Below are 15336 nucleotides of genomic sequence, written 5' to 3'. Positions count from 1 at the left end.
TCCCCGAGGTAAGTTTTTTATACTTACCGCTCTGGAACTCTGCCCTCCGAGTCTGCTCCGAGAATCCCCGAGGTTAACTCTGCCCTCTGAGTCTGCTCTGAGAATCCCCGAGGTAAGTTTTTTATACTTACCGCTCTGGAACTCTGCCCTCCGAGTCTGCTCTGAGAATCCCCGAGGTAAGTTTTTTATATTTACCGCTCTGGAACTCAGCCCTCCGAGTCTGCTCTGAGAATCCCCGAGGTAAGTTTTTTATACTTACCGGTCTGGAACTCCGCCCTCCGAGTCTGCTCCGAGAATCTCCGAGGTAAGTTTTTTATACTTACCGCTCTGGAACTCCGCCCTCCGAGTCTGCTCCGAGAATCCCCGAGGTAAGTTTTTTATACTTACTGCTCTGGAACTCCGCCCTCCGAGTCTGCTTCTCTTTCCACAGATGCTGTCAGACCTGCTGAGTGGTTCCAGCATTTCTTGTTTTTATTTCAGATTTCCAGCATCCGCAGTATTTTGCTTTTAATTACTTCCAAGTGCAGTCACTGTTGGTTTGCAAGAATACATAGCACAACATGTTCCTTCACTGTCGTTGGTCAAGATCCTGGCACTCCATCCCTACCAGCACTATGGGTGTTCCTACACCACATGGACTGCAGCAGTTCAAGGCGGCAGCTTGCCATCACCTTCTCAAGGGCATTTAGGAATTGGCAATAAATGCTGGCCTTGCCAGTGATGCCCGCATCCCATGAATTAAAAAAAACAGATATCTCATTCAGAGCAGGGTCGAGCAAGAAGGTTTTGCATTCACATCTCACTAGAACTTGAGTGCACAATCTAGGCTAACACTATACTGTAGCACAGTGCAAGGTAAATGCTGCATTGAGAAAGGAGCTATCCTTTGGATGATATGTTAAGACAAAATGTACTGTTGATTCAGGAGAACATCAAAGATTCCCGGCATGATTCAAAGAGCAAGGAATTCTTTGTGTGTCCTGGCTAACATTTTTTACTCAGCAATATTATAAAAAAAGAATGTTGTTCACCTCAGTTGCTGTATACAAAATGGCTGCCACATTTGTAAAAAGAATCACTGCATTTTAAAAGTAATGAATTGTGTCAAGTACTTTGAGACATTTCCAAAAGATGTGACAGGTGCGACTTAAGTTCATGTCTTTCTTTGTTGCCGATGAGGACAAGTGATGTTATACATATGGATCTCCATATAGAGGCAGGAAAACAGGACACATGAGCTCCTTTCCTGCAGTTATCCATCTCAAGCTCCCACAACCAGAACATCAATAATTTCTGGATATTAATGACATCAAGGGATATGGGGATAGTGGGGAAAATGGTATGGAGGTAAATGATCAGCCATGATTTGTTTGAATGGTGAAGCAGGTTTGCTGGGCCGAATGGCCTACTCCTGCTTCTATTTCCTATGTTTCTAACCTCAGAGCTGAATGCTGAATGGGCAGATTCCAATATCTCTACTCTTGTCTCAATTCCTACAGGTACCTGCCACTGATCAGCCCAGTGCCTAATAAAATATTTGAACTGTGCATAAGTCACATGGATTAGGAAGACTCCAGTCCTGTCATGGAATAAACCAGCCTAATCTTGAGGAATATGTAAGAAGCAGAGGGAAGATGAGGGGGGAAAAAAGCAGTGAATTTTTATGATCTGGAATTCCCTGACTGAAATGGTGGTGGAAGCAGATTCAATAGTAACTTTCAAAGGGTGTTGGATAAATACTTGAAAAAGAAAAACATTGCAGGACTATGGGGAGAGAGGAGGGGAGTGGGACTAATTGGATAGCTCTTTCAAAAAGCTGGCACAAGCATGATGGGCTGAATGGCCAGAACATGTGGACTTGTACCCCAGCATGAGTTACTGCCTTCAGAATAAATGGGGAGAGTAGAGGAGGAAGAAAAAAAAGCTCCATTGTCTGTAGTAGTAGATATTTCATCGCACAGTGACTACGAAGAAGAATTCCAAAGTATGAGTGCTATGGTTAAAAACTTTAACATCAAAGTTTAACAGTATTAAATGAAGTTTTACAGGTGACGCAATGATGATGTAAATTCATGTTAAGATACATTTAGAATGATTCAAAGGGAAGTATTTTAGGGAAGTGTTGGCAAACTGCAATGTTTGCAGACATGAATTGCGTCAAAATGAATAATTTCATTACCCATTTCATGCAAATAACAGTCAGCTCTTCCTACTCATCCTTCCAAAAAGAGGTTGCACACTTTAATAAATATCCCATAAAACCCAAGAGGCAAAGTGGTGGGAAGAGTTAAAAGTAACTGTGCAGTAACGTACGTAAGCATGACAAACATCTCTTAAACCCTACTTTGCGATTGCTACACTCCTTGTAATTATCAGCTGTGATCGTTCAGTAGAATTATTTTTCCTACCTTCAAACAGGTTGAAAAGTGGGGAGCTCGGCCCACAATACATGCACTTGGCCCTTAACAAAGGCTGTCTCCTTATCAAAGCAAAATACTGCGGATGCTGGAAATCTGAAACAAAAACAAGAAATGCTGGAGTCACTCAGCAGGTCTGGCAGCATCTGTGGAAAGAGAAGCAGAGTTAACGTTTCGGGTCAGTGACCCTTCTTCGGAGCTGACAAATATTAGAAAAGTCACAGATTATAAACAAGTGAGGTGGGGGTGGGGCAAGAGATAACAAAGGAGAAGGTGCAGATTGGACCAGGCCACATAGCTGACCAAAAGGTCACGGAGCAAAGGCAAACAATATGTTAATGGTGTGTTGAAGGACAAAGCATTAGTACAGATTAGGTGTGAATACACTGATTATTGAACAGCAGCAAGTGCAAACCTGAAGAAAAACAACCTGAAAAAAACAGTGGGTAAGCAAACTGAACAAACTAAGATGAAATGAAATAAATGCAAAAAAAGATTGTAAAAAATGTAAAAAGGAATGTAAAAAAAAGGAAGAAAAAATAACTAAAAATGAAAGTAAAATGGGGGGCTGTCATGCTCTGAAATTATTGAACTCAATGTTCAGTCCGGCAGGCTGTAGTGTGCCTAATCGATAGATGAGATGCTGTTCCTCGAGCTTGCGTTGATGTTCACTGGAACACTGCAGCAATCCCAGGACAGAGATGTGAGCATGAGAGCAGGGGGGAGTGTTGAAATGGCAAGCAACCGGAAGCTCAGGGTCCTGTTTGCGGACTTATATCCATTCTCAACATAAGACTTTCCATTTGACTGATTCACCATGGCCCCAAATGGAAAACAATCGGTGGAGAGAGGAACAGAGTTAACATTTCTGGTCAATGACAAGAACAAAAGGCTATAGACCTGAAAATTAGTTTCTCCCTGGACCAGTGCTGCTTAACCTGCTGTGTGTTTCCAGCATTTTCTGCTGTTATTTCAGATCTCCAGCATCTGCAGTATTTTGCTTTTGTGCCCATGTTTGCCAAATTTGTGTTTCCTCCTGTTTCCTCCTCAGAAGCCATTACTGGTAGATAAACAGAATTCTTGCAAGAGTTCCCAAATTTATCAACTTGAGCCACATTTAATAAGAAACTGTATTTAAGGAGCAAAAAAAAACTAACACCCTCCGGTCAATTCTAACAAACTGTTCACAATGAATAATTATTACTGAGGACCTGTAAATTCATCTCCATACTATTCACTCCTGCAACTGTTAACATTCCAGTTTCATAAATTACCTAATATAGGAAAATTCCACTGCATTATTTGATTGATAAGGTATTGTTATAACCTACTAAGACTATCCAGGAGGTTTGTTAATTACTCCGACTGAATGTTCCTCCTAAATCTACCAAGATAGCAAGCCAAAATTGCATTTTCAAACTGCACTGTGTTGGACATGTGAGGATTTGAGCTCAAATTAAATAAGTGACAAGACTGGAAACCTTATTGCAAAGAAAGTATATTTTTTACTAGGATTTTAGAATGACATTCATTTTGACAGCCTGCTGTTAGGATCAGGTGAGGAGGGTTTGAAAGGATCCCCTCTTGCCCCACTCCTTGGTTTGACCGCAACAGGGTTTATTTCTTTTAAACAGTGGATATGCTTACCAAATTCAGTGAGTGTTTAACCTTTTTATGTGCTATGATCATGAAAGAACCAATTGAAGAGGCTTTCTTGAGTTTAAACAAGAAAGAGGTTAGTTTATTGTACTTAAAACTAAAACCAGATTGAAGTAAAATAATAAACTACGTTCCAACTTTCACACACACAAACACACACACGAGAATCACACACACACACACAAATAAGTTACAGAGTGAAGAAGAATAGATTGGTTGAGTTAGGATCTGGAACAATAACAAAGAATATATCGTCTATGGAGTCTGGTAATTCAGTTGACTTTCGGCTGAACTCGTGGTCGTGATGTTTCTGGCTGGTAGAGGTAGCGAGCAGGTTCAGGGTTTCCTTGGAGACAGTGATGCAGATTTTTTTTTCCTGGGGTCTCTGTCTGCAGCAATGATAAACTTGAATGTTTTGCAGCCAGCAGGCAGGGTTTGAACTTGTAGGACTGAAGAGAGAGAGAGAGAGATCCCACTTTTTTTTTATCCTGCACTGGCAGGTGCTCGTCTGCTGTAGAAAGAAGAAACTGCAAGTTTTCACCCAGATGGAGGGTCTGTCACATGATGGCCCCGTGTATTCTCTCTTTTGCACTTTAGCACGGTTCTGATGAACGGTCACAGATCTGTAATATTGGGCTGAATTTTATAAGCTCGCCACCATTCTCGGTGGCAAGAAGGTGCGGCACACGCACGACTTGTGCACCGCTGAGCCCCCGTGATATTTCAAGTGGGGGCTCATTAAAATGGAGAGGGCAGAACGGCTGCCCCCGATGATGTGGACGGGGCAGCTGCTCCGTCCCTGGCAATGGTGCCCAGCGCGACTGCGCAGGTGCCAGTGCCATTTTTAAAGGGCTTCAAACCCTTAGGAAAACATTGAATTTTTAAAGTTACATTACTGTGCATTTTCTTTAAAAAATAATTAAAAGCTGGAGACCCTTTCCCAAACCCCCCACCCTCCCCCCAAGGCTATCTAATGGCCTACTTCATGACAATCTACTTTATCCCCAAACTGAACATCCCCCCCCCAACCTCGTCACACTTTCCCTTCAACCCACCGTCCCCACAGCCAATAAAAAGTATTTTTCCCGCTGCTCCCCTCCCACCCTGATAATTGCACTCCTCCCCCCACCCCACCAGTGTCTTGCCTCAGAACTCCGAATGGAGTTCCAAAGGCGCGGGAGTTCCGGCTGGTAGCCGAAATATCGGCGTCGGACAGCCATTGGGACCAGGTAGGTTTCACTGCATGTTTTAAATTAATTTTAATATTGTAATGAAGGCCCTGCCGCTGGCAAAAGGCGGCGGGCCTTCACGGCATCGGGGTCGAGGCGGGCCTCTCCCGGAAGAATTTTCCAGGACCCTCCGATCCCCGATGTCAGAGGGCTGTTAACTTTGCTTCTCTCTCCACAGATGCTACCTGACCTGCTGAGTATTTCCAGCACTTGCTGTTTTTATTTCAGATTTCCAGCATCTGCAATATTTTGCGTTTATCTAAGAATTCCAATCTCTCTCAGGTCCCATTGTTTTAGTGTTTACCCTTTGAGTAGTTCATCTCCACCAGTGTCAATGTTCCAAGATGGCTTTGAATGTTTTGTTAATGAAGGCAAGGCAGGTAGCTCATTCAAACTGCTCAAGCCATTGTTCTGGTTGGAGATTTTACCAGACCTATGTCTCCACCTCAATACATTGGTATGTAAGGTATTTAGATGCAAATTGTGGTGGCCATTTTAGCTGCTACAGTAATCCTTTTATTAGTTTTTCGTCTCCTACTTTCTTTTTTAAAGTTTAATTCAGGTTTCCAACCAATGGATTAAAAAAAATCATCATTCGACATAGCTCGTGTTCATGACACTACCTTATTTAGTCCCTTCAGACTGCGTTTGGGATAGTGACCTAAAATATGGCTGAAATTCTAATGCTGAAAATATAATAGGAAAATGAATGAAAAGGAGAGGGACACCTTATATGAGGTTGGTAGGGTCGATTTTAACTTGGGGCAGGAATCGGGTGGTCTGGGGCGGAGAGGCAGCAAATCCACATGCCATTATCAGTGGGTGTCCTCTCTAAATGAGATTATAATTCCAGGGGTCAATTTTATGCTACGCCTTTGGCGTGCAGTGCATATTGGGAGATGACCCATGTGCAACTCAAGATTTTTTTGTCCATCGATATTAACGGACGCTGTGATCGTGGGAGTTTAGATATAGTTTCCAGCAGGAGAGGCTTCACATCTGGAGCACAGGATTAGAACATCTTTGTGCAAAAATTGGGGCCAGTTGTGTGTCCAAACTCACCATGAACTGGTTTAAGATTGTACAAATCCTTCTCATGTAAAATTCTTTCATCAAGCTAGACTGCATTCTGATTCAGGTTCAAGCGGTTAAAAAAAGCAATATAGTTATTCACCTTACACCCAGTTCCCCTTCAACTCCCCTCTTATTTTCTCTCCTTTCTTGGTGGCGTTCAGTTCCAGAGTTGTTCTCAGTTTTGTGGTACTGCACTCAAGTGACCATTCTTCATGTACGACCCTAGACAGTGAATACTGGTGAGAATATTCAACCATGGGGTCATTACAACTCAGACAGATCCTGTTCTTACCCATTAGTCACACAACCACACTTTCCATTGGGTTGGGGTGGGTGAAATCACTGATTGGATAGTGAGCTGAAATGAGGATCTGTCCCACGTCACTTTGGTCTCAGTGTTCTATGTACAATGTTGTTCTGAGCAGCCAAAGTTAACATTGCACAATCTAGACATTTTAAAAGTAGCAGACACATTGTGATCAGAGTCCTATTAGACTAACAGACTGCTCTTATGTTCTTAGTCATGCTGAAACCCACGGCAGAGTGCTCTCTTGCAGAAGTGAGTGAAAATCTTGAAGTTTTGCAACAATAACACTTGACTTAAACAATGTGCAATTGTTCTCCATTGCAGCAAATGTGATTCACAATCTGAATTTTAGAGACTCCCAGACTGGTATTTCAAACATATCTTTCCATTCCCAGCACCTTCTAGCATGCAGCTCTTGTGAACAATGTGATAGACCCAGATAAACTGGCCAAGTCTCTCAATGCACTAATTAGAAACAGGAACTCAGACCACTTGGGCAGAGGAATGGGACTGCTCTTTTAAAAAGATAAATCCAAAAGATAAAGGCAAGTCATCTGGTCAGAAACTCGCACAATTTTATTCAAATCTTACAATATCATAAACTCATTCTCAGAATAAATGAGTACCTGCTGATTTGAAATGGGACATTTGGGTCAATGCCATTTAAATAAGTTTAGATCATGTAGTTTTACTGCTCAGTCACGGATTTTGTATAAAAGCTGCTGATATCACGAAGCAACAATAGGAGATTTTACAAAGCAATATTCAAAAACATTTTGGACTGAATTTTACCTTTCCAGACCGGCTCGCAGCGGGGGAGCGTGACAGCATGTGGGGAATCTGGAAGTTTCAGCAGCAGGGTTGTAAGTGGCTTTTTAACACAGCCACTGCACTTGCGTCTGACCTCCGGGTTTCCTGACCAAATAGAGCAACCGGGCATGATGATGACCGCAACCCCCCCCCCCCCCACCCCCCACCCCCATCAGTCTACTTCAGCTCAACTATTTAAAGGGACCATACAAGGATCAGAGTTGAAGCATGGTAGAGGTCTTCAGACAGAGCGAGAAGCTGCAGAAATGGAAACACAACATAGCAAGGCAGCACTATGATTCAGTGATGAGTCTCTGGACATGAGGCTGTGAGCTCCCAAAGGAGATTCTGTTCCTGTTTCAGAAAGCAAAAAGTCATGGTTGGAAGTAACTGTGTAGGTCAGTGCCGAGAGTGTGGTACCACACATCTGGTTACAGTGCCAGAAGAAGCTTAATGGCCTAATCAGAGCAGGAAAGGTGATTGGCTTGGCATATTCAACCACATCCTGATGTGTGTTTAACCCCAACCCCCCTCATTCTGCCTTACCAAGCATTCTCCTGGACCTCACTCCTCATACCAACATACCTTGCAGGTGTACTATCCTCTCTGTCTAGGCACTTCTTTGCATCCCCATCTGACCATCCACCACTGGCACTCACTCTTATCTTAATGCATTGTCACACTTATCTCTCAAAGTGACCCTCCACAAATGTTCCCCTTCCACTCTTCAAACATATTCCATTTCTCACACTCATAGGATGCTTCTCTCTCTCCTTGGGGGCAAAAAGAGCACAGACCGCCCGGCAGGAAGGAGCAGAGAACCAGAAGTGGCCTCCAGTCATCTCCACTTTGACAACTGCAATCCAGATCCTAACTACTCACTGTATAAAAAAGTTATTCCTCATGTCCTTCCTTAAGGTGTCAATCACCTTAAATTGGCGTCCTCTGTTTAACAACCCCTCTGCCAGTGGGAACAGTTTTTCTCTATCTACTCTATCTACTCAGTCTAGATCCATCATGATTTTAAACACCTTTAGATCACCTTCGCTAATTGAATTTTAGGACCTCCAATGATGCTTGGGCTGAGATCAGCTAATTCAGCATAGACCAGTAATTGTATCAGGAATTTATACGGCTTTAGCAGTACAAAAAGCAGAGTAGTCACCTTCTGGACCATTGGGGAATCATGAATTGTGTTTTTATAGTTACAATAGTTTGAGCTTAGATATTAAGATCTGTGAATACTCTCACAAGTCTGTAACTTATTGTGAGGACAATTATAGAGGACACTGAAATGCAGAAATATAATAAAATCACCCATATAAGGTGGTTTCATTAATCGACCGAGGATGTGTTTAGAAGATTACAATTTCCAAATAGGTATCCTGGACCCTGGTTAGGGCTTGATTTTAATGGGTTTAATGAATGGGTTTTGAGTGAGTTAAAATCTTGCCTGGACAGGTCCATGAGTTGACTGCAAGATTCTGAATGTTTCTATCTTACTCCTTGCTGTTTCTGTCACTGTACACCAATAAAACCAGTTATCTGCAATAATAGCACTCCTTTCCTTTGAGTAGCTGACACTGTCCTTTGCGGGTTAAGACCACAGCTTATCTGTTCCTAAATGGGTGCAGTTCACAATTTTCCACAGGCAGCTCTCTATCGTAACCTGAACACTGTGATTCCGATGAAGTTGAAAGACTGATAATAAGGGTATCAAAGGATATGAATAATGATGGGTAAGTAGAGTTTTTTTTTATTCATTCATGGGATGTAGGCATCACTAGCCAGGCCAGCATTTATTGCCCATCACTAATTGCCCTTGAGAAGGTGGCGGTGAGCTGCCTTCTTGAATCGCTGAAGTCTATGTGGGGTAGGTACACCCACAGTGCTGTTAGGAAGGGAGTTCCAGGATTTTGACCGAGCGACAATGAAGGAACGGCGATATAGTTCTAAGTCAGGATGGTGTGTGACTTGGAGGGGAACTTGCAGGTGGTGGTGTTCCCATGTATTTGCTGCCCTTGTCCTTCTAGTTGGTAGAGGTCGCGGGTTTGGAAGGTACTGTCTAAGGAGCCTTGGTGCATTGCTGCAGTGCATCTTGTAGATGGTACACACTGCTGCTACTGTGCGTCGGTGGTGGAGGGAGTGAATGTTTGTAGATGGGGTGCCAATCAAGCGGGCTGCTTTGTCCTGGATGGTGTCGAGCTTCTTGAGTGTTGTTGGAGCTGCACCCATCCAGGCAAGTGGAGAGTATTCCATCACACTCCTGACTTGTGCCTTGTAGATGGTGGACAGGCTTTGGGGAGTCAGGAAGTGAGATACTCGCCTCATGATTCCTAGCCTCTGACCTGCTCTTGTAGCCACGGTATTTATATGGCTACTCCAGTTCAGTTTCCGGTCAATCATAGCCCCTAGGATGTTGATTGTGGGGGATTCAGCGATGGTAATGCTGTTGAATGTCAAGGGGAGATGGTTAGATTCTCTCTTGTTGCAGATGGTCATTGTCTGGCACTTGTGTGGCGTGAATGTTACTTGCCACTTATCAGCCCAAGCCTGGATATTGTCCAGGTCTTGCTGCATTTCTAAACAGACTGCTTCAGTATCTGAGGAGTCATGAATGGTGCTGAACATTGTGCAATCATCAGCGAACATCCCCACTTCTGACCTTATGATTGAAGGAAGGTCATTGATGAAGCAGCTGAAGATGGTTGGGCCTAGGACACTACCCTAAGGAACTCCTGCAATGATGTTCTGGAACTCAGATGATTGATCTCCAACAACCACAACCATCTTCCTTTGTGCTAGGTATGACTCTAGCCAGCAGAGGGTTTTCCCCCTGATTCCCATTGACCTCAGTTTTGCTAGGGCTCCTTGATGCTATACTTGGTCAAGTGCTGCCTTGATGTCAAGGGCAGTCACTCTCACCTCACCTCTTGAGTTCAGCTCTTTTGTCCATGTTTGAACCAAGGCTGTGATGAGGTCAGGAGCTGAGCGGCCCTGGCGGAACCCAAACTGAGCATCACTGAGCAGGTTATTGCTAAGCAAGTGCCGCTTGATGGCACTGTTGATGACACCTTCCATCACTTTACTGACGATTGAGAGTAGGCTGATAGGGCGGTAATTGGATGGGTTGGATTTGTCATGCTTTTTGTGAACAAGATATACCTGGGCAATTTTCCACATTGCAGGGTAGATACCAGTGTTGTAGCTGTACTGGAACAGCTTTGCTAGGGGCGTAGCTAGTTCTGGAGCACAAGTCTTCAGTACAATTGCCGGAATATTGTCAGGGCCCATAGCTTTTGCAGTATCCAGTGCCTTCAGTCATTTCTTGATGTCACGCGGAGTGAATCGAATTGGCTGAAGTCTGGCATCTGTGATGCTGGGGACTTCAGGAGGAGGCCGAGATGGATCATCAACTCGGCACTTCTGGCTGAAGATTGTTGCAAATGCTTCTGCCTTATCTTTCGCGCCGTTGTGCTGGGCTCCCCGATCATTGAGGATGGGGATATTTGTGGAGCCACCTCCTCCAGTTAGTTGTTTAATTGTCCACCACCATTCACGGCTGGTTGTGGCAGGACTGCAGAGCTTAGATCTGATCCGTTGGTTATGGGATCGCTTAGCTCTGTCTATCGCATGCTGCTTACACAGTTTGGCATGCAAGTAGTCCTGGGTTGTAGCTTCACCAGGTTGACACCTCATTTTGAGGTATGCCTGGTGCTGCTCCTGGCATGCCCTCCTGCACTCTTCATTGAACCAGGGTTGGTCTCCTGGCTTGATGGTAATGGTAGAGTGGGGGATATGCCAGGCCATGAGGTTACAGATTGTGGTTGTGTACAATTCTGCTGCTGCTGATGGCCCACAGCGCCTCATGGATGCCCAGTTTTGCATTGCTAGACCTGTTTGAAATCTATCCCATTTAGCACGGTGATAGTGCCACACAACACGATGGACGGTATCCTCAATGTGAAGGCGGGACTTCGTCTCCACAACGACTGTGCGGTGGTCACTCCTACCAATACTGTCATGGACAGAAGCATCTGCGGCAGGCAGATTGGTGAGGACGAGGTCAAGTATGTTTTTCCCTCGTGTTGGTTCCCCCACCACCTGCCGCACACCCAGTCTAGCAGCTATGTCCTTTAGGACTCTGCCAGCTCGGTCAGTAGTGGTGCTACCGAGCCACTCTTGGTGATGGACATTGAAGTCCCCCACCCAGAGTACATTTTGTGCCCTTGCCACCCTCAGTGCTTCCTCCAACATGGTGTTCAACATGGAGGAGTACTGAGTCATCAGCTGAGGGAGGGTGGTAGGTGGTAATCAGTAGGAGGTTACATTGCCCATGTTTGACCTGATGCCATGAGACTTCATGGGGTCTGGAGTCGATGTTGATGAGTCCCAGGGCATCTCCCTCCCTACTGTATACCACTGTGCCACCACCTCTGGTGGGTCTGTCCTGCCGGTGGGACAAGACATACCCAGGGATGGTGATGGCAGTGTCTGGGACATTGTCTGTAAGGTATGATTCCGTGAGTATGACTATGTCAGGCTGTTGCTTGACTAGTCTGTGGGACAGTTGTCCCAACTTTGGCACAAACCCCCAGATGTTAGTAAGGAGGACTTTGCAGGGTCGACAGGGCTGGGTTTGTCATTGTAGTTTACGGTGCCTAGGTCGATGCCGGGTGGTCTGTCCGGTTTCATTCCTTTTTAGGTACAGATCAGCTGTGATCTAACTGAATGGCGGAACTTGCTCAACAGTATAGCCTACTCCTGTTCCTGTAGCAGCTGAAGATCTAAATCCTTGTTTGATGGCTTCTAAAGTGTTGGTGGTGCTAGACAACATGTTTGTGATGAGGATAGCACTGTTTGCCACACCTGGACACCGTCCCTCTGGCCAGCATTGCAGCATGGTTGGAAAGTGGTCGAGGCAGATGTGAGACCACTGCTGTCCCTCAACGTCAGCTTTATGCTCTAACAAAGGACACAAATATGCATTTCACTCTCCACTGATCCAGTGCTTGTGAAGACAGTTTCTCACAGCTACAGAGAGGTCTCTCTCAACCAGCTGTGAAGTGTCCTAGTGAAATGAGTTTGAGTATTTTCGGGCATAGTGGATGAAAGTTGTCTACCTAATTATAGGAAATTTTGTTCCATCTCATTGAAAAATTGAATAAGAATAGTTGATCTGAGAAATGATATTGGCATAATAGGGAGAGGAGTGTTCGGGTCATTGCTGGACAGAGAAGACTTTGCATTTAATAAATTAAATGCAAAATACTGCAGATGCTGGAAATCTAAAATGAAAAAAAATGCTGCAAATACTCAGCAGCTCTGTTAGGATCTGTGGAGAGAGAAGCAGAGTTAACGTTGCAGGAAAGTGACCTTTCATCAGACTTTGCAGCTGGATGTGCTATACCTGACCTGGGATGACTCAATGTTGGCATTGGATGGAACAAATGGAAAATGGTTCATTCTCCAGGAATGAGATCCCTCATCTGATAAGCACAAAAGCCCACTCAAAATAGGGATACTTAAAAAGCGGATAAAGATGCAATCTCTAATGTTGACTACTGCATGAAATCTGTATCGGACATTAGCGATAGGAAGACATTAAGAAAGAAGAAGTTTGCATGATTTAGCACCTTTCACAACCTTAGGATGTCCCAAATGTGCTTACAGCCAATGAAATACTTATTGAAGTCTAGTCACTATTATAATGTAGAGAAACACTGCAGCCAATTTGTGCGCAGCAAGCTCTCACAACCAGCAATGAAATAATTGAATAGACTGTTAGCGAGAATGAATCTAGAAGAATCACTCGACACTCAGGTCTGCTCCAATGTCAAACAGTTTATTTAGTTACGCCAGCGGGGAGCAGGTCACTGGGCTATCCAGATGCCTCTCCACCGAACAAAGGAAAATCATCAATACTTATACATTTTCAAACAGTTACTCAGCCCATCCTGGCTGGACATGGTCCAATCACAACGATTATAGATCATATACATTGATTATTAGAGCCAATAGAAATGGTTACTAGGCATGGAGGGACTGCACAACAGGCCCATAGACAGATAGGGGATTACTCATGATGTTTTCCATTCCCTCATCCATTATCCTTGGTTCTCATGTACGTATACCATCTTATCTTGACCTTGTTACAGGCTGGTACCTTTGTTAGCATTCCACAAGGACATCTGCTTTCCATTTAATGAGTCTTTGTTTGAATTTATGTTACTCAGCTCCTGTGTGGAATGTGGTCAAGTTGGCTAAGCCCCATGATGCCTTGCAACCTCTTCATTGTTCACGAAGATTATACGTTACTGGTTACTCAAATAACATTTCAATAGTATGATATTTACTGCAGGTGCCTCTGTGCTTGGGAATCCCCTACAACAAGACCATTTGTTTTTTTTTGGTAGTGGTTGAGGGATCAATATTGGCTAGAACACACCAGGGAGAAGTCCCCTGCTCTTCTTCCAATAGTGCAGTGATATCTTTTACATACAACAGAGACACAGATATCTCATTGGTTTAACATCTCATCCAAATAATGGCATCTCTAACAGTGCAGCTAACCTTCACTGCATTGGAGTTTCAGCCTAGATGTTGTGTGCAAGTCTCTGAAGTGGGGTGTGAACCCTCTGACTCAGAGGTCAGAGTGGTACCACAGCCACTCCGACCCATAGCGGAGACAAATATTTAATTCAATAATGTTGTTGGACATCGGGATGAGATTTACTCCATGCAGGTTTTGTGATGTCATTACATCCAATACACAGATGAAATCTTCCTCTCAGATTATCCAATAAATAGGGATGTGAAAGGCATTCAGGTTTATCCATCCAGAAAGTCCCATGTAAAAATTCTTCCCTGCCCAGCCCTACCCAGGAGCGTGTTCTAAGTATCAATCATATTTTCGTGAATAACTTACTGATATCAGTCTTAAATGTTTTTCTTGAATGGATTAATGTCTCTAAACAAATATTGTGCGAGAACATTTCAAACAAGAAGCATTCTTAGGTTAATAACGCACAAATTAATTTAAAGGTCTGAGTTAGAGAAATTAATTGCACTTTAAAAATCTGCCAAATAAACGACCTGTGATATGAAATAGATCAATTTTGAAACAAAATCATCACGAACAAGCAAATTAGCTTCCTATCAACCCAGCCAATAGCAGAACACAGAATACAGAGAAAGATAAAATAAGAACATTCTGCCTATTAAGCCTATGCCCCAATAGAAATATTTTGATATTATAGCATATTTTTTAGATGAAGGAGTGAGTTTTAAAATCGACTTTAGTGAGCTATGACTGAGACGTTGGGTGTGATTTTAACTCATTCAAAATCCACTCCTTTGCAGAGTTAAAATTGGGTCAAGTGGGGCTGATAAGGCAATGCAAAGTATCCCAAACATCATCGTTTTCTTGTTTTTAAAACAATTTCAGTGTTGTGTAAGTTACTAATAATTTTAATAATTAATAATAATTTTACTAATTTTAGCCTGAATGAGATGTGTGATATCTGCTGCCTTTCAAAATGGACAGTAGACAGTAGAAGTAGAACATGTAGTCTCAGCACAAAATACCATAGTGAAAGGGTAACTGTTATTCCTGTGACACACAAGCCCATTCCTGTTATGCGTAAGGTAGTAAGCTTCAATTCATAGGAGCCATGTGTTTCCTAATGGAAATTAGCTTTGTGCTCTGAGAAGCTAAGGGTCTGAGGTTGTGTTGGGGGGAAACCTGAATAGTAACAATTAGTGACAGTAGAATTAGTCAGGTCACTTTTCTGCTGTTGTACTCCTGATGTGGAGCTTCACCTGGGATTGAATGTTAATG

The 15336-nt window shown here is 43.5% G+C and overlaps 1 protein-coding gene across 2 annotated transcripts in view; it reads right to left on the bottom strand.

The window, feature by feature from the left end:
• The window catches only part of dnali1 (dynein, axonemal, light intermediate chain 1), a 136542-nt gene extending 128932 nt beyond the window's left edge, over positions 1 to 7610 (bottom strand). Inside the window, exons 1-2 of one of the 2 annotated variants that reach the window (XM_068011183.1) lie at positions 7479 to 7610; positions 2409 to 2513 (exon numbers count right to left, since the gene is read on the bottom strand). The gene's annotated coding sequence lies outside the window, so the exon portion shown is untranslated. Of the gene's footprint in view, positions 1 to 2408; positions 2514 to 6479; positions 6581 to 7478 lie in introns of those variants that run through there. The other variant, XM_068011184.1, reaches the window with a different exon arrangement.
• Positions 7611 to 15336: the final 7726 nt, after the last annotated feature.

This window comes from Heterodontus francisci, chromosome 31 (genome assembly GCF_036365525.1).
Source record: "Heterodontus francisci isolate sHetFra1 chromosome 31, sHetFra1.hap1, whole genome shotgun sequence".
In the NCBI taxonomy this organism is placed as follows: domain Eukaryota; kingdom Metazoa; phylum Chordata; class Chondrichthyes; order Heterodontiformes; family Heterodontidae; genus Heterodontus; species Heterodontus francisci.
Note: the sequence above shows the minus strand (reverse complement) of the source record. Positions and strands in the feature narration are given on the sequence as shown.